General features: G+C 40.6%; 1 protein-coding gene across 1 annotated transcript in view; it reads left to right on the top strand.

The window, feature by feature from the left end:
• The window catches only part of FRMPD4 (FERM and PDZ domain containing 4), a 448,829-nt gene that overhangs the window by 25,468 nt on the left and 404,646 nt on the right, over positions 1–18,715 (top strand). The window lies entirely within an intron of this gene.

Genomic DNA, 18,715 nt, shown 5'->3' with positions numbered 1-18,715 from the left:
CACATCCTCTCACATTAGCAAATTTTCTTTTAAATTTTATTTATGCTAAAGTGATATGAAGTCGAAAAGCCTTGTTGAAAGTTACTAACAGACTAAAATTTTAGCTGGGTCTTAGCAGAAATGAACAGTTCTATGGCATTAATGTAATATTACAGATCATTTCTAACAAAACAAAATTTGTGTAATACCATCAGCAACCTTTGTATCTAATTTTAAAAAATTTGTACGGATATAAAATGGAAGCTCTCGTATTATTTAATACAATGAAACATAATTTTGTTCTTTTTGTCATTTCATCCAGAGACCATGTGTGTTTGGCCTGGATCTTGAAAAAAAAGTGAAAATAAGAGAGAAATTAGAAGATTGCCAGTGTTTTTTCTCATAAATTAACTTTTCCCATCTCCCTATTGCATTCTGTGTTAAAATTGAGACTTTTGAACACTTGGTTCCTGATCCACTGACCTCAATAGGCCTTTGACCAGGGAAATGGGAAAAAAGAGGGTAAACCTAGAAATCAAATAATGCTAGCTGCAAGATTTTAAGATGTACATTATGCTGGGAGAGAGGTCAGAATTAAAATGGATGCCTCTTCCTCCAGTAACACAGTTAGTAGGGGATGGATTTTCTTGTAAGCATTGCCAATTACATGAAAAACACACATTCAATATTCCATAGTTCTGTTCAATTAAAACTTGAATTCTGATTAATGGACACTGGACAATTTCCACACATAATGTAGTATTTTGGAGCAAAGATTTTGTACAAATAAATCTTCTGAATCAAACAGCTTTGCAATTTAGCAGTTTCATATTGATTATGTGCTAGACTTTATTACCTAATATTTGAATATAGTGTATGGATTAGAATTTTTCCTTCTACAAAGAGCCATTGGAACATTTAAGCACACTTTTTAAAGACCTAGCTTCCATTTAACTGTTACACACTGTATTTTTTTCCTCACTATTTTAGATTCCCATGGTACATGCATGTAACTAAAAAGTTGTGTTCTATCATCATTCTCCTTTTTCTTGATTCATTCAGTGATGCCCCCTTGCATTGGTTTACTTATCAAAGTCCCCGTTCATCAAAATACTTAGTTGTGTGCTTGAGTGCTTCACTGAACTGGGGCTAAAATAGTGTGTGTGTGTGTGTGTGTGTGTGTAGGAATGGGGCATGATGAGTAATAGGCTGATTAGGGCCCTGATCTGCAAACACACAGATGCTCAACTTGATCATCATCATTATGGCAAATCCCAAAGGGATGTGGTCTCTTTGCAGATTGAGCACCACCTGGATCGACCTTTGGCTAGATCCTTCAGGTGGTCTGTTTCTGTATATTCAGTTTATGTCCATCACTGGCAATCTTATCATGCTACCAAAGCTTTTGGCACCCTTGTGATTGCTGGCTGTGCAGCTTCATTCCTTGGTACGTTAGCTTTGGAATTTGTTGGTCCTCCATTCTAATAATATATCCCTACCAAGAAAGCCAGCAAATCTGAATAAATGCTGATTGTTGCCTGATTTTATGGGAGATTAATAATATTGTTTAGATAATGAGTTATAGGCTTGCCAGTTAATTTGATCAGAAGATAATAAGGTTCTTGTCCCAGAATCAGGGTACACAGAATTTGCAGGGACCTTTGAGATGTCTGACAAGGAAACTCACACTGAGAACAAAGGGCAGCTTTAAGCCTTTTATTGAGATAAATGGAATAACAATCAAATTATCAATTACAAAAGCAGTAATATTGTTTTAGCAGTATAGGTGGTATTGTATACTATAAGGTTTCTTGATTAATGTATTCTCACCCTTCCTTGATAACCTGGTGATCAGAGAAAGGACCAGCCTTGCCTCTGGCCTACCAAGAGACTTTAATGGTCCAGATTCCTCAAGTCTTGAGTAAGAGGTGAAGAACTTTAGAAAAAACTAAATCTATAGAAAGACTACAGAAGCTAACTTAGAGTTTACTTACAACTAACAATTAAGAACTAACAATGACAAACTAACAATGAACTAGCTAAAACTACCCAACATGGTAGGTTGCCCCTATTATAGAGTCTGAGCCCTAAGTACCCTCCTTCCATGTCCAAACAACTTCCTGACACATAAAAATGCTGGGGTACATTTACTCTGTAGGCATGTTCGTTCATATGAATGACGTATTTGTAACTATTAGAGACTATTAGCCTCACTTGTTATTTCTGTTCTAACTGGTTGTTTCCATGTTCTTTGTGGTGTACCTGTTAAGTCTGAAAAAGCCATGAAGTTGGTTGGCCTTAACCACCAACTTGCTTTAACTGGCCCACTTACCTATGTGAAAGGTCACACACATATATACTGTACACTTTAGCTAATCACCACCTATCTAGGATAAAGCTCTTGATCATATATATGTTAACTTGCCTTAGCTTAACGAACAGCATGTTGCCTGTAGCTTCTTTTATTACAGTTAAAATACTCTCATATAAATTGATAAACCCATTATAATGGCAAATAACAAACTTATAATGTAACGAATGATCAAATTCATAAGAAAAGATACATATGCAAGCAAGCAGGAGAGCCCTAAAGGCTACATGATGGAGGCGGTTGCTGAGTTCAGCTTTGAATATCCTCATTTCTGATCTTGTCCAGGGACTTGATATAGGACAGATGACAAAGATGATGAGAATCAAAAGTGTCAGTCTGTCGCTCTTCAGCATTCCTCAGTGCCCATGTTTCACTTCCGTACAATAGAGTTGGCATAACCATTGTTCTGTAGACCCACAGCTTTGTGGCAGGTTTCACAATATCTCCACAGAGGCCACTGAACGGTCCGAAACATAGTAGTAGCTGCTAATATATGCGTCCACATCTTTCAGACACCCTCCAACAAAGTCTGTGATGCTGCTGAAGTATTTGACAGTTGTCATGTGCTCAATGTCCCATCCAGACAGGTTAATACTGAGCTGATTGTAATCTGGAGCTGGAGGTTGCTAGATGATAATGACCAAAGGTGTCGTTTTATCTGGATTAATAACCAGACCAATGCACACTGCTTCTTGCCTGACCAGATAGGCCATTATTTGCAGCAATTTACCAAACTGAGCCAAAAACAACAACACAGTATCATCGGCATATTCAAGATCTTGAAACAGAATGTTGTCCAGCTCAGTGCCACTGAGAGCTGCCTTTTCAAGCTTATCCATCAACCAATCAAAGTCACTGTTAAACAATGACAGTGATAGAATACAGCCTTGCCAAGCTCCTGTGGAAATAGGAAACCATGTTGTTTATCTGCCATTGATTTGAACCTATGCTAAACTTCATGCACATGAGTAATTGCTCTGAACTCAAAGGAATGCTGCACTTACATAAATGTTTGCAGGATTGTGGCCTAAAAAGGAAAGCTTTTACTGTATTAAGACCCAAACATCTTAGTAGTCATCAGTATTGAAAATATGAAAAAAGTAAATGGTTCTTGGAAACATGTAATACTGCAAGTAGTTCCATTAACTTCTATTGCCTTTGGTGCATGGGATTTTTTTGTCTCCTCCAGGTACTAGGTACTCCATACTAGGTAAACCTGTACCCGATATAACGTGACCCGATATAACATGAATAAGGATATAAAGCAGTGCTCCGGGGGGGGGGGAAGGAGGGGGGGGGGGGGCGAGGCTACGCACTCTGGCGGATCAAAGCAAATTTGATATAACGCGGTTTCACCTATAACGCGGTAAAAATTTTTGGCTCCCGAGGACAGCATTATGTCAGGGTAGAAGTGTAGTTTGTTTATTTCTAATCTCTTGGACTTTTTTTGCTGTCACAATGCTGCACTATTTGGGTTGAGTTTTATTTTTATTTTTAATTCTTTAAAAACGTTTTTTCCCCACTGGAAAGTTTTAAACCTGTAATTGGATTTAGGTTTTGATAAAACTTGCTTTAACAAAAGCTACATTTTTGGTCCAAATTTGAGTTGCCATTGTCAATTTAAAAATGCCTGCATCTGAAATCAGTTCAGTGAATCAGCCATACCTTTCAACAGTGTTATGTTACAGCTGTGATTGCTTTTTGCTTCAAATTTTGTATCAGAAATTGGTAATTTATAATGGTCTTGCATTTATTTTAATGAAAAAAAGTAAGTTGCAAACATGGGATCTGGTCCTACAAATAGATACTAATTATCAGAGTGTTTACTACCAGGATTAATCTTATCTCAAGTTTTTTCATTAAAATAAATTCAGGGGAGATTCCTTGTGTGTATACATTATGATACACTCCTTAATTACATGACCCCATACTTCACTCAGTGCACAGGATGGATGGTGCTCACTGTATGAGCAACTGTTCAATATTTTCTTTTCTTCTCATTGTTCAGTGTGTGGACAATTGACAGTGCACCATCCAAACCCTGCACTGAATATAGAACAATTAATTTCTTCATGGCTGTTTCTGTGGTGTTCTCACCATGCTATCTGAGTGCTTCACAAACACTTATCAATTTATCTTCACTCCCCTGTGATACTTGGGTGTGTGTGTGGGTATTATTATCCATATTTTACAGATGAGGAACTGAGAGATGAGAGAAATTAAAGCCAAGATTGTAATGAGTCCATTAATTTTTGGTGTCCAACTTGAAACAGTTAGGGTCTGATTTTTTCAGAGTACTCAGCATTTTTTATAGCATTTTATATGTTCAAAGTACATCTCCCATTGCCTTCATTTGCAGTTGTGAGCACTTAATACTTCTGCAAATCTGGCCCCAGGGTGTTTCAAGTCAGGCACCTAGAAAATGAGGAACACACAATTAGTGACCACCTGTGAACATTTTGGTTTAAGTGACTTGCCCAGAATCACATAAGAACTCTGAGGCAGAGGCTGGGATAAAATCCAGTTCTGCAGAGCAGCATTCAGCTGCCTACACTACAAAACCATCCTTTCTCGTCCTGCAGTTCCCTGCCTCATTCATTACAAGCCTCCTAACTTCTGCAACAAATGAGGCTGGAGTCCTGCAGACCACAGCATCCTTTATTACAAGGACTTGATTCATTCCCCGAGCACTATCCATTCTGTGCACTAAATGAAGCAGGATAGTGAGTACGTAGTATCTGATCATAATGTATATGCACAGTGGGGTCACGGTGAAGTTGCACTGGCAATGTTAATTCTGGATTTTTCTAACTTTTGAGTGCTTGTTTTTGCAACCTTGATTTTGCATAAAAGAATTATTTTAATTTTCTGCCTTTTTATGTAATTTCCTAATATTTAAAAAAGAAACAAACAAAATCCTGAAAGAACAAATTCCATGACATAGAACAGGGATCGGCAACCTTTGGCATGCGGCCCACCAGGGTAAGCATCCTGGCGGGCCGGGCTGGTTTGTTTACCTGCTATGGGAAGCGGTGCGGGCCGAGGAATGTGCTGGCTGCCACTTTCCACCACTCCCATTGGCCTGGAGCAGTGAACCGCGGACGCGGCAGATAAATAAACCAGCCCGGCCCGCCAGGGGGCTTACCCTGGCGAGCCGCGTGCCAAAGGTTGCCGATCCCTGACATAGAACTATTTTGATCCCCACATTAGTCATCAGCAGCACTGGGACCAATAGGTTTACTGCACAGACCCCTACCACTTGAGCTAATAGAGTAACTGACAGCAGTAGCACGTTGTTAGCTTCTAGTTGAACTACTGTAGGGGGATGTGAGACACATTGCCAGTGCGCTTCACAGATATTTTCTGACAGCTGAAGAATGTTGGGTTCAGTTCCAGTGTCTAGTGGTAATAGATCCTTACGCACCATTATCCTCTGCCCTTATTCATCCCCTCTCTCCTCCACTACTCTCCTCCATTCTGCTCCCTACCCCTATGCATTTGAGGTAGGCTGCTTCCTCCTTCTTCTCCTCATTCTCGGTCCTGTGCTTTCAATATCCGTGCTCTTAATTCCAGTGCTTGGCACCACAGCAGCCCTTAGCAGACAGGAGGGGCAATTGCAAGTAAACTCTCTGCTCAGCCCCTGCAACCTTGGGATGGAACATGCTCAGTTGTTCCATAGGGATACACATGGTTAGTTTGTTGGTATATAGGAGCTATGTGCGGATGGAGCATGCTTTGCACAGACAGAATCACTGGAGAATACTACTAGCTAGCTTCTAACAAACCTAACATGGGCTACAGCATTTTTTTTTTTAGGGGCTTATGACTTGACCAAATCTGGGTGGATTTTCATAGAGATGGCAAAAGGCACATCCCTGACACTAGGATGTCAGCATCGTTGTCAAACTCCAAGTCCCTGCTGCGAAGCATGGAAGTGCTCAAGCTTCTCAGTTGAAACGATTAACCCATACTAAAAAATTCTTCCAAACAACATAATTTTCCCTCTCCTCATTCTCACAAATGGCCCAGAAACATTTTAGCTGACACTTTCCATAATAATTCAGTTAGAAGCAAACACATAGCATGGAAAATTTCAGCCCGAACTCTTAAAAGTTTGGCAAAGATTTAAGTAGCTGAGAACAATCTCATAATGGGAAGCATCACGGAATAGCCCCACCAACTTCACCTTTAATTAATCTAACAAATTAGTTGGACGTCAGTCCTTTGGATTTTCATGTTAAAATAGCATTACACAACTTTCAGTACCTGGAGAGCCTCTGCATGTCAATATTTGAACTCTGACATTTCATCCTTAGGTGATAATGCATTATTATATAGTGCATTGCCGTGCCTTCTGGAGCCACCTATGTGAATTGATGATATTCTGTGTACCAGTTTCATCCATAATGACGTGTTTTTTTTTTTTTTAAATAACTGTGACCATATCCTTCCACAGAGAGAAAAATAAATATATAAAATGTGGCTAATAGATTCTATAAAGTGGAACTAATATGATCCATGTTGAACTTTACTGTAACATCTCAGATGTTGCTGTCTATTCATATTCAGATTATAAACTCCTTGTAGTAATGTGAGTAATAAAACCAACCTGTAGAACAAAGATGCTTGTAAACTAACATTGGGTTCTAGTGATGTTGCAAATGTCTTGGACTTGGTGTTTCTGATATATAATGTTGGCATGTCAAACATCATCATCATAAATAGTGTCATACAGATAGTATAACAGTTTTGTTATAGGTAGGCCCTCAAATCTGCAACAAGCTCCCTCCTCTACTTCTCCCCTTGGTCTGATATAGCCCTGGTTTATTGGTCCTTAGGGCATGCTGGAAGATGCATCTGTTGGGACAGGCTGCTATGGAGAGCAGATTCGGATGGGTTTAGATCTGGAGGGACTACGAAGGGAGTTCTGTTGCCCATTTAATTTTCTTTTTGTAATTTTCAGGTAGGGGATTTTCCTTTTTACAACTCTACAAAATATAAATCCATTGTTGAGCTGGGGCTAGATTCTCTCCTTGCATGTATGTGCTATGTGAAGTCAATGGCAATGGGAACCTTATGTGTTTATCTCATGCCAGCATTTTGGGCCTAGCTATTCACCATTCCATTGGTTCAATTGGGTGCAAGTGACAATCTGTAGAAAAACTGAGTTTGGATGAATAAAAGAGATGGTTAGAGTTGTTACTGGAGTAACCTGTCAAGCAAAGAGGACTGGTACCATATATGAATCCAGTCCAGATCATGCGATTGACTTATCACAGATAGGATTAAATACCAACATTGAAGCTAGTGGCACCTGCACTACAATGCAGTACAGAGAAATCTAAAGTGGGGCTGTGGAAAGGGAGCTCCCCCTCTGCACAGAAATATTTGCTGCCTTCACACACAATCAACAGCGCCTATTGGCATGGTGGGGATGGAGGAGCAGATCTAGTCACATTATTTCTCAGCTGCCCCGAACTTAGTCCCTGGGACCAGTACTGACCCTCCCAGATTCTCCATAGCTTAGATATACCCTCTCCCAGAACTCTAGCCCTGTGGGTGTTTTGGGTCCACAGGTTAACTCTTCAAGGGCACTTGATAGGTGTAACACACAGACAGAATGAATTTTAACACACCATTTCTCTTAACTGCATATGAAATACACAGATATAAACAAAACTAATAAATCCCACACACATTTTTACCACTCTAAGGCTTCTTTGAGCTGGGGTCAGAGTCCTCTGGGGACATCCTTCTGCTGTAACACATAGCTTGTCTTAATCATGGAGCTTCTCTCTCTCCTTCAGGTCAGCTTGCTTTGAGCATGGTTGTTCCTTCAGCTAACCTGAGCATCCCCTGCTACAAAAGCATGCCTGTTTCTTTTCCTGTCTCCTGCCCAAACCTTCCCGAGTCTCTCTGAGTGCTCCGAGTTTGTTCCACTACCAACACCAGATTCCTTTGTCCTGCTGCTGGTAATTCTCCATTCTCCAAACCCCAGCCTCCTGCAGACTAACTGGAGGAAGTGGCTTTTCCCAACTCCAGCCAGCCTCCTTAGTAAACCAATTAATTGGTCAGAGTAGTTGCTAAGGTTAACTACTGTCAATTGTATCTAGTCTGGGAGAGAGATGCTTACAGACTTGTCAGCAAAGGTGAAAGCACATAGACATAGAGACATTCCATGATACAGCAATTTTCCTAAAAGCAACTTCACAATGTTACTGAGAATTCATAAGTTGTACAGACAGATTCTGAAAATTGTCACAGAGCTACCGAGTTTGCATTAGTTTCTAGGCAGAAGGGGAACATACAGAATGACACTTCTAGAATTAATTGAGAGGAGTAAACGGTTTAAGAAAAGACTTTATTTTTAATTATAGCCTTCATGTGGTATGTGGAGTGAATCATTAAAATGTTCTAATTTTTGCAGGATTCTTGTGAATCTTACCTTGAGAGCTCAGGCACATTCTTTTACTACTAAAACGATTTGTTGTTGTGGTATATTGTTCCTTATCTTTTTCTGTGTAAAGTCACATACCTTAATCATGCACTACTCTGAAATACAAGAAAGGGGAACTCAAAAGCAGGAGACAGTCTGACTTTTATATCCTGTAAAGTAGATGCCAAAAATTTACTAAGGCTATTTGTGTCTTTTTACTCCAGTCTATAAATGTGCTCACTAATCATGACAATTGCTCTATTTCCTCCTACAGACAAGGAGATACATGCCCCTTTTTCTAGTGTTTTAAGGGAAAATAGATATTGCATAGCACTGAGATTTCACATTTTGTTGCAACTTTTAAAATCTATAAGACTTCCTCCTCCTCTTCTCCTCATCCCAGTATTTAGTCACAAAAAATATAATTATTTGAAAATGAAGAGTATAAGTAATCAGTTTTCTACCAAAAGATGGGTGCTACCGTTTATTATGTAAGGATCCACATACATTTCAGTTATAGCTCTTGGGGTCTGTTCTGTGAACATTAATGAGTTATTTATTCTGGTTCTCATATGCAGTAGAGCTTGCACACTTTAATCTGCATTTGTTTAGACCCTGCCAAATTGCCTCTTCTCTTCTGTGCCAATATATTTTGTGTGTGTAATCCACATCCTGACTGATGTATTAAAGATCTCTAGAAAAAATGTGCACCATCTGTTTGTTAATGAATCAGATTCTATAGTGTGTTCATTACATGTACAGCAAGTCTTTATAAATACAACTGCTATATAGTAGAGTATATGTGTTGAAATGTATGTCAGTAGGTGTAGAAAAGAGTGAAGTGGTAACTATTTTTTCGATATATTTGTTCCCTTGGTATGTTAATCTGGAGCTTTCAAATCTGAGTACATAAAGAGTTGACAAATTGATTCAGATTAACTAAATCTGATTTATTTAATTTTCTTGTGCATGTAAGCAGGGCTGAGGGACTGAGAACAGGGAGGTTGCTGCTTCTGGTATGGACTAAACAGCCTTTTTTTTAATGCTCTGTGGAACAGCTAAAGATGTCACTGGTTTGGGACCTGATTCTTCAGCCTTTAAATGAATAATAAATATTCTACTGACTTCAATAGCATTAGGCCTTGGGTGAATTAAGTCTACATCAAGGGTATGTCTACACTACGGGATTAATCCGAATTTATATAATTCGAATTTTGGAAACCGATTGTATAAAGTCGAATGTATGCGGCCACACTAAGCACATTAATTCGGCGGTGTGCATCCATGTACCAGGGCTAGCGTCGATTTCCGGAGCGTTGCACTGTGGGTAGCTATCCCATAGCTATCCCATAGTTCCTGCAGTCTCCCCCGCTCATTGGAATTCTGGGTTGAGATCCCAGTGCCTGATGGGGCAAAAAACATTGTCGCAGGTGGTTCTGGATACAGCCTCATCCCTCCCTCATGAAAGCAATGGCAGACAACCATTTCGCGCCTTTTTTCCTGGGTGAACACTGCAGACTCCATACCACAGCAAGCATGGAGCCCGCTCAGCTCAAGACAGCAGTCATGAACATTGTAAACACCTCGCGCGTTCTCGTGCAGTTTATGCTGAGCCGGGACCAGAAAAACGAGGCGAGGAGGAGGCGGCGATGGCAGCGCAGCGACAAGCGTGATGAGGACATGGACATGGACACAGAATTCTCTCAAACCGCGGGCCCCGGTGCTTTGGAGATCATGTTGTTAATGGGGCAGGTTCTATCTGTGGAACGCTGATTCTGGGCCCGGGAAACAAGCACAGACTGGTGGGACCGCATAGTGTTGCAGGTGTGGGACGATTCCCAGTGGCTGCGAAACTTTCGCATGCGTAAGGGCACTTTCATGGAACTTTGTGACTTGCTGTCCCTTGCCCTGAAGTGCCAGAATACCAAGATGAGAGCAGCCCTCACAGTTGAGAAGCGAGTGGTGATAGCCCTGTGGAAGCTTGCAACGTCAGACAGCTACCGGTCAGTGGGGAATCAATTTGGAGTGGGCAAATCTACTGTGGGGGCTGCTGTGATGCAAGTAGCCAAAGCAATCACTGAGGTGCTGCTACGAAATGTAGTGACTCTGGGAAATGTGCAGGTCATAGTGGATGGCTTTGCTGCAATGGGATTCCCTAACTGTGGTGGGGCGATAGATGGAACCCATATCCCTATCTTGGCAGCAGAGCACCAGGGTACCCAGTACATAAACTGCAAGGGGTACTTTTCAATGGTACTGCAAGCACTTGTGGATCACAAGAGATGTTTCACCAACATCAACGAGGGCTGGCCAGGAAGGGTTCATTACGCTCGCGTCTTCAGGGACACTACTCTGTTTAAACGGCTGCAGCAAGGGACTTACTTCCCGGACCAGAAAATAACCGTCGGGGATATTGAAATGCAAATAGTTATTCTTGGGGACCCAGCCTACCCCTTAATGCCATGGCTCATGAAGCCATACACAGGCAGCCTGGACAGTAGTCAGGAGCGGTTCAACTATAGGCTGAGCAAGTGCAGAATGGTGGTAGAATGTGCATTTGGCCGTTTAAAAGGTCGCTGGTGATCGTTACTGACTTGCTCAGACCTCAGCCAAACCAATATCCCCATTGTTATTGCTTCTTGCTGTGTGCTTCACAATCTCTGTGAAAGTAAGGGGGAGACCTTTATGGTGGGGTGGGAGGCTGAGGCAAATCTCCTGGCTGCTGATTATGCGCAGCCAGACACCAGGGCTATTAGAAGAGCACACCAGGAAGCGCTGTGCATCAGAGAAGCTTTGAAAACCAGTTTCATGACTGGTCAGGCTACAGTGTGAAATTTCTGTTTCTCCTTCATGAAAAGTTGCCCGCTTTATTGACTCATTCTCTGTAAGGAACCCACCCTCCCCCTTCCCCCAGCTTGCTTTCAAAGGAAATAAAGTCACTATCATTTAAAAATCATTTATTCTTTATTAATTGATTATAAAAAGAGGGAGAGAACCCGAGTGGGGTTTGGGAGGAGGATCGTCGGGAAGGAAAAGGCCACTAAAAAAAGGTTAAAAAAATGACAGCCTTTTGCTTGGGCTGTCCACTGGGGTGGAATGGGAGGGTGTACGGAGCCTCCCCCCCCCGCGTTCTTACATGTCTGGGTGAGGAGGCTATGGAACATGGTGAAGGGGCAGGGGGGGTATACACTGTAGCGGCACTCTGTTATCCTGCTGCCATTCCTGAAGCTCCACCAGACGCCGGAGCATGTCTGTTTGCTCACGCAGCAGCCCCAGCGTTGCATCCTGCCTCCTCTGATCTTCCTGCCGCCACCTCTCATCTTGAGCATCCCTCTTGTCCTCACGTTCACTGGCTTCTTTCCTATACTTTGAAACCGTGTCCTTCCACTCATTCAGATGAGCTCTTTCACTGCGGGTGGATTCCATGATTTCTGCGAACATCTCGTCTCGCGTCTTCTTTTTCCGATGCCTTATCTGAGATAGCCTTCGGGACGGAGGAGAGAGGCTTGAAAAATTTGCAGCTGCTGGAGGGAGGGGAAAAAAGGAGAGAATTTTTTAAAAAGATACATTTTGCATGGTGACCAACACTATTCACATTACATAGCACATGTGATTTCTGTGCAAGGTTGCATTTTGCCTCTTAATATTGAGTGCCCGTGGCTTTGCTGCTAGAGATCACAGACGCAGGTCCAGGCAACAGAATTCGGCTTGCATTTGGCCATGGTAAGCCATTGTCTTTCGGCTTCTGCGTCCTCCTTTCCCACATACCAAGCAAAGCCCGTTGAATGCTGCGGTTTTCCTGTTAACCTTCAGCAGCAGAAAACAAACTAACCCCCCCCGATCCAATTCTCTGGATGATCGGTTTATCCCTCCCCCCACTGCGTGGCTGGTATCAGGGAAGATCCCTGCTAGCCAAACGCGAAAAGCTCTGGGCCAATTCCCCCCGTACCCCGCGCTTGGCTAACTGCAGGGAAGGATTTCTTTTCAGCCACAGGCAAACAGCCCAGTAGGAACAGCCACCTCTGTCCCCTTAATTAAATTCCCGTATTTCAACCAGGTTACCATGAGCAATATCACTCTCCTGAGGATTACACAGCGAGATAAAGAACGGATGTTGCTTGAATGCCAGCAAACACCGGGACCATACGCTGCAGGCTTTGTCATGCAATGATACCAGATTACTTGCTGCAAGCATGGCGAGGTCAAGTGTCCTACCATGGAGGACGGAATAAGGCTGCACTGCCCAGAAACCTTGTGGCAAGGCTTTTGGAGTACCTCCAGGAGAGCTTCATGGAGATGTCCCTGGAGGATTTCCGCTCCATCCCCAGACACGTTAACAGACTTTTCCAGTAGCTGTACTGGCCGCGAATGCATCCTAAGTCCTCAGGGCAAAGTAATCATTAAAAAACGCTTGCTTTTAAAACAAGTTTTATATTTTTAAAAGGTAAACTCACCTGAGGTCTCTTCCATAGGGTCATGGTCTTGGATACTGGGTTGGGAGGGTACTTCAGTCAGGCTGAGAAAAAGATCCTGGCTGTTGGGGAGAATGGAGTGCTGGGTGCTCTCCGCAAGCTCGTCCTCCTCCTCCTCTTCCCCATCCGCAGAATCCTCAGGTGTAGCTGATGAGATTATCCCCACCTCGTAATCCACGGTCAGAGGTGGGGTAGTGGTGGCGGCCCCCCCAGAACTGCGTGCAGCTCGGCGTAGAAGCGGCACGTCCGCGGCTCTGACCTGGAGCGACTGTTTGCCTCCTTTATTTTTTGATAGGTTTGTCTGAGCTTCTTGACTTTCACGCGGCACTGATCTGAGTCCCTATTGTGAACTCTCTCTATCATGCCCTTGGAGATTTTTTCAAAAGTTTTGGCATTTCGTCTTTTTGAACAAAGTTCTGCTAGCACTGAATCCTCTCCCCATATAGCGATCAGATCCAGTACCTCCCATACGGTCCATGCTGGTGCTCTTTTTCGATTATCGGCCTGCATGGTTACCTGTGCTGATGAGCTATCTGTGGTCACCTGTGCTCTCCACACTGGGCAAACAGGAAATAAAATTCAAATGTTCGCGGGGCTTTTCCTGTCTACCTGGCCAGTGCATCCGAGTTCAGATTGCTGTCCAGAACGGTCACAATGGTGCACTGTGGGATAGCTCCCAGAGGCCAATACCATCGAATTGCGGCCACACTAACCATAATTCGAAATGACAATATCGATTTTAGCGCTACTCCGCTCTTCGGGGTGGAGTACAGAAATCGATTTTAGGAGCCCTTTATTTCGAAATAAATGGCTTCGTTGTGTGGACGGGTGAAGGGTTAATTCGATTTAACGCTGCTAAATCTGAATTAAAGTCATAGTGTAGACCGGGCCCAAGACTGTTAATGATGAGGCACAGTGTCTCAATTGCATATTCATATTTCAAGTACTGATGCAACATGACAGGATCAGAATACAGGAGTTCAAAAGAGACAGACTTTTCTTTGCAGAATTACCTCAATAACAGTTTCAAAGCTCATTTTTTGGCCTCAAGTTACTCTGACATTTGCTTTGCTTCACTCATTTTTCTTTTCTTCCCAGTAGCTTAAAATGACATTGTTATACTGTGTGTCTGTAACAAACCTATTTGCATAGGAAGCTGTGAAGCCTGCACTGCTAAAACACAGTGGTCTAGGTTAGGAACCAGAGATAGCAAGCTCTGAACAGGTGGCAAACATAGCTTAGCACAATATGACATTAATTTATACTGATGTATTTCACAATGGAATCTGGTTGCTAATTGAGACTTTAACACAAGACTGTTCTCTGAGACAAAAATGGTCTCTGTCAAAGTATTAGCAATATGGAAAAGAATGTTTCCAAGGGATTTCCAGGCACAATTCAAATGAGCAAATATATTTAAATATTTTTCTGTATATATGAGAAAGCATTATGCAGGAAAAAAGGTTAAGCTTTAATTTTTGGCATTAGGTAAAATTCAGGATTAATGTAGCTGAAGAGTGTAACCAGGGTGAGAGAGGAAGAGAAAAAACAGTTCACTATTTCTGTTACTGTGTGAGGTAGAGGAACACAGTTAAACTGGAATGCTAAAAATTACTTTGTAATGAACTATTCACATTTTGAGAGAGATCAATCATAGAGATGACCATAGAAACCTTTTAGGTAACAAAGGTATCCTCATTCCAAAGTGGGCTTGTTTCATGGTAGATGTGAGCCCAGAATGAAACCTTGCATTTGCATTACCTCCAAACTTTGAAAAATTTAACAGCCAAACTGCAGGTTGTGCCTATCTCTTTTCCTTATGGTTTATTTTCCAGTATTCTGTCCATTCTTGATTTGAATGTCCCAAGCCCTTGCGCTACAGCCACTTTCCTTTGAATGCTATTATACCATCTAATAGATCTCACTATCCCTCCTTTATGTCTTCCCATTTCTCTTCATATTGTGGTATTTATACACTTCAAATAAAATGAAATAATTTTAGTCTAGTTGCTGCATTCTTCGTACTAGAGGCGTTGCTGTACACCTAATGGAACAATTTCCTGCAAAGCAATCAGGAAACAATTTAGATTCAGAGGTCAGTTCTGTTTTCTTCTGTCTAATCTCTTGGCAGATGGACACACATAGTACAGGTGGTGGTAAGAATGAATATCTGGAAGTGCCAACACAGGGACATAAAACATTTTATTTCAGGTTGGGAAGCATAGGTAATCTAGATGAGCAGTGTCAAGCTAACAGCTATACTGTAGAGGAGATATGGATATAAGGTAAAAGCCTGAAGTGCCAGAATGAGGGCAAATTATGAGATGAACCTTCTCTTTGGCCCAAAATAATTATTTCTGAAATTAATAAATGTTGTCAGTTAGTGTTAGGTTCTGCAATTATGACATCAGACAATTTGAGTGTATTTGTATTAAAACAATATTAAGACTAATATTACAGAAAGTTATTAGCAAAGTTAAATTTTAGCCACATTTAGTATTAACCAAAACTCATATTGCATACAAGCCACGCTTGTTCAAATTTATAATATTTGAAGCAATAAAAAGTTAAAATGTGGATTTGCTATAATGTGCATGTGAGAACTAAAACCTGAATAAAAGCTAGCCGTCTGAGGAATAATTTTACTCCTATCCCCCATTATATAAAATCAAGTGAGATAATATCAGTGGAATAGCATGTTGTCACAGGATAATGGTCTCCTGCTGCTACATAGAAAGGCTGAAATACTTAGGGGAATTATGTGTCGTGGAGAAGCCAAGATATTTATGTCCAATGGAGCAGTCACTGATCCTGTGTGAATTTATTACTAATACTTTATTTATCTTATCAGTACCAAATGATTCATAGAGTTTAAGGTCAAAAGAGATGATTTAGGTCATTTAGTCTGACCTCCAGTATATCGCAGGCCATTACATTTCACTCTGTTACCCCTACATTGAGCTCAGTAGCTTGTGTTTAAATAAAAGCATATCCTCCAGAAAGTAGTCCAATCTTGATAGGGAAACTGATGGAGAATCCACCATTTTCCTTGGAAGTTTGTTCCAGTGGTCAATCAACTTCATTATTAAGGCACAATTCTTATTTATTTTAATTTGTCTGGCTTCAACTTCTAGCCATTGGTTCTTGGTTCTATAGTAAAGAGCCCTTCAGTAACTGGAATTTTCTCCCTGTTGAGGGTATTTATACACTGTAATCAACTCACTCTCAGTCTTCATTTTGATAAGATACACAGATTGAGCTTTTTAAATCTCTCACGATAAGACATTTTCTGCAGACCTCAAAATGTTTTTGTGGCTATTTTCTGCAACTTCTCCACTTTTTCAACATCCTTTTAAAAATGTGGATTCTAGAACTGTTCACAATATTCTAGTATCAGTCTTACCAATGCTGAGATAAACTCACCTCCTTATTCCTACTCACTATTCCCCGCTGTGCTCCTCATTATTTATCACTCTGCGAATCTTTGTGCCATCCACAAATTTTATCAGCAGTGATTTTATATTTACTTCTACATCATCGATGCAATATTGAATAGTGTCAGGGCTAGAACTGATCCCTGTGGAATGCAACATGCACCCTATTCAATGATTTCCCATTGATAATTATTTTTTGAGATCTGTCAGCTAGTTTTAATCCATTTAACATGTTTTTTACTGATATTGTTTAGCGCTAATGTTTTAATCAGACTGTCCTCTGATACTAAGTCAAATGTCTTACAAAAGTTTAAATATATTACATGTATGCAATTACCTTTATCAACCAAACTTGTAATTTCCTTGAAGTAAGTCAGGCCTGTCAATCAAATCTACCCTTAGTAAAACCATGTTGACAACCTTAATTATTGGTTGGAATTTTTCCAATGGAATATTTTTCCATTGGAAAATGCTGATTTGTCAAAAGCAAAATGTTGGAGTGAACCCATTTTTTTTTTTTTTTTTTTTACTTTTGATTCACTGAAATTTTTGGAATATTTCATTTTGGTTTGACCCAAATAGAATTTTTCACCAAAAATTTGGTGAAAACCAAAAAAAAAAAAAAATCTGTTTGCCCATCTCTGCTCCCTTCATTATACCTTGACTGTTTTGTCTGATCTAACTTTTAAAGGTTCACATGCTAACTGAATGAAAAGGCAAAAAGTAAAATTTTCAAAAGCACCTAAATGACTTAGAAGTCTAGGCTCTAAATCACACATCTGGCTATTAAGTAAATACACTTAATGTACATGGGGTAATGCTGAAGCAAACTACTAACGTACCCTGTACAAAGAAAACATTGGTGACAAAATTATCATTTTAGCAAAACAATGCATCTAAACATCTAGTGCAATTGTAGGGAGATTTTTAAACCAGTGTACAATCTACAATATAGTTTCTGTGCAATATATTGGTATCACTTTGAAATGTAAAGAGATCCCATAAAAGGAGTTGGGTATGTACATCATATTGTTAGCTTCATGGAGAGTAGCACCTAAAGCCAGTGGAGTCCATATAATATCCTCTATTCATAGAATATTAGGGTTGGAAGAGACCTCAGGAGGTCATCTAGTCCAATCCCCTGCTCAAAGCAGGACCAATACAATCTTACTGTAACCAATACATATCTCACTGTAACACTTTTTTTTGGCTCCCAAAAGCTTTGTATAGGCTATTTTATATTTTATTTTCAAATAGATTATCACTTTTTGAAAAGTTTTCACTTTGAAATCTTTAAAAATGAAAAGTTCCGTGATTATTATTCTGACCCAGTACTACTTACTGAGTAACGACACTGATTACAGAGCTAAACAGATCTCGCAGAGAATATTTGATACAGTAACATGTTTTGGTTTCACATTTCCTCATCATTTTGAATCACCCCAACATTTTTGTCATTCAGCATAAAAATAGAATAACTTTGGGAGTAAGATTTCCAAGGAGCAAATACAGTATCTAATACAGCTCAGTTAAAATGGAGTCCTTATGACCCAGCATTAGCTTGTTTATCGTGTCCTTCTACTTTGAAAAATGTCTGAAAATGACACCGTCAGAGCCTGTTTGTTGTCTCTGTGGTTTTTAGAACAAATTTGCACAAATTATTTAAGTAAAATGTTGTTTTTCTAACAGCCCTACTTGCAAACTCAAATTGAACTGAAAGTCACAATGACTTATTGCTGATTTATACATCATCATCCGTGTAAAAAAGATCCTGCAAGGTCATATTTTGCTACCCCATCTTCAAAGAAGTGGCACGAGTATAAGGAAGGGCAAAAGGCAGCATTGCAATTGGAACTTAACCATTGTGTTTATAGTACGTGACCAGGAACGCAATTCAGTTCACACTATCTCCACAACTGTGTTGACGCTAGAGGAGGAAAGTCTTGATGAAGACATAGTAAGGGATAATGGAACATCACAAGTGGAAAGAAATTAAAAATATTGATTAGAATTGTAGGTAGGT

The sequence above is a fragment of the Trachemys scripta genome, chromosome 1 (genome assembly GCF_013100865.1).
Source record: "Trachemys scripta elegans isolate TJP31775 chromosome 1, CAS_Tse_1.0, whole genome shotgun sequence".
NCBI classification, from domain to species: Eukaryota; Metazoa; Chordata; order Testudines; family Emydidae; genus Trachemys; species Trachemys scripta.
The sequence above is the reverse complement of the archived record's forward strand: the minus strand, read 5'-3'. Positions and strand labels throughout refer to the sequence as shown.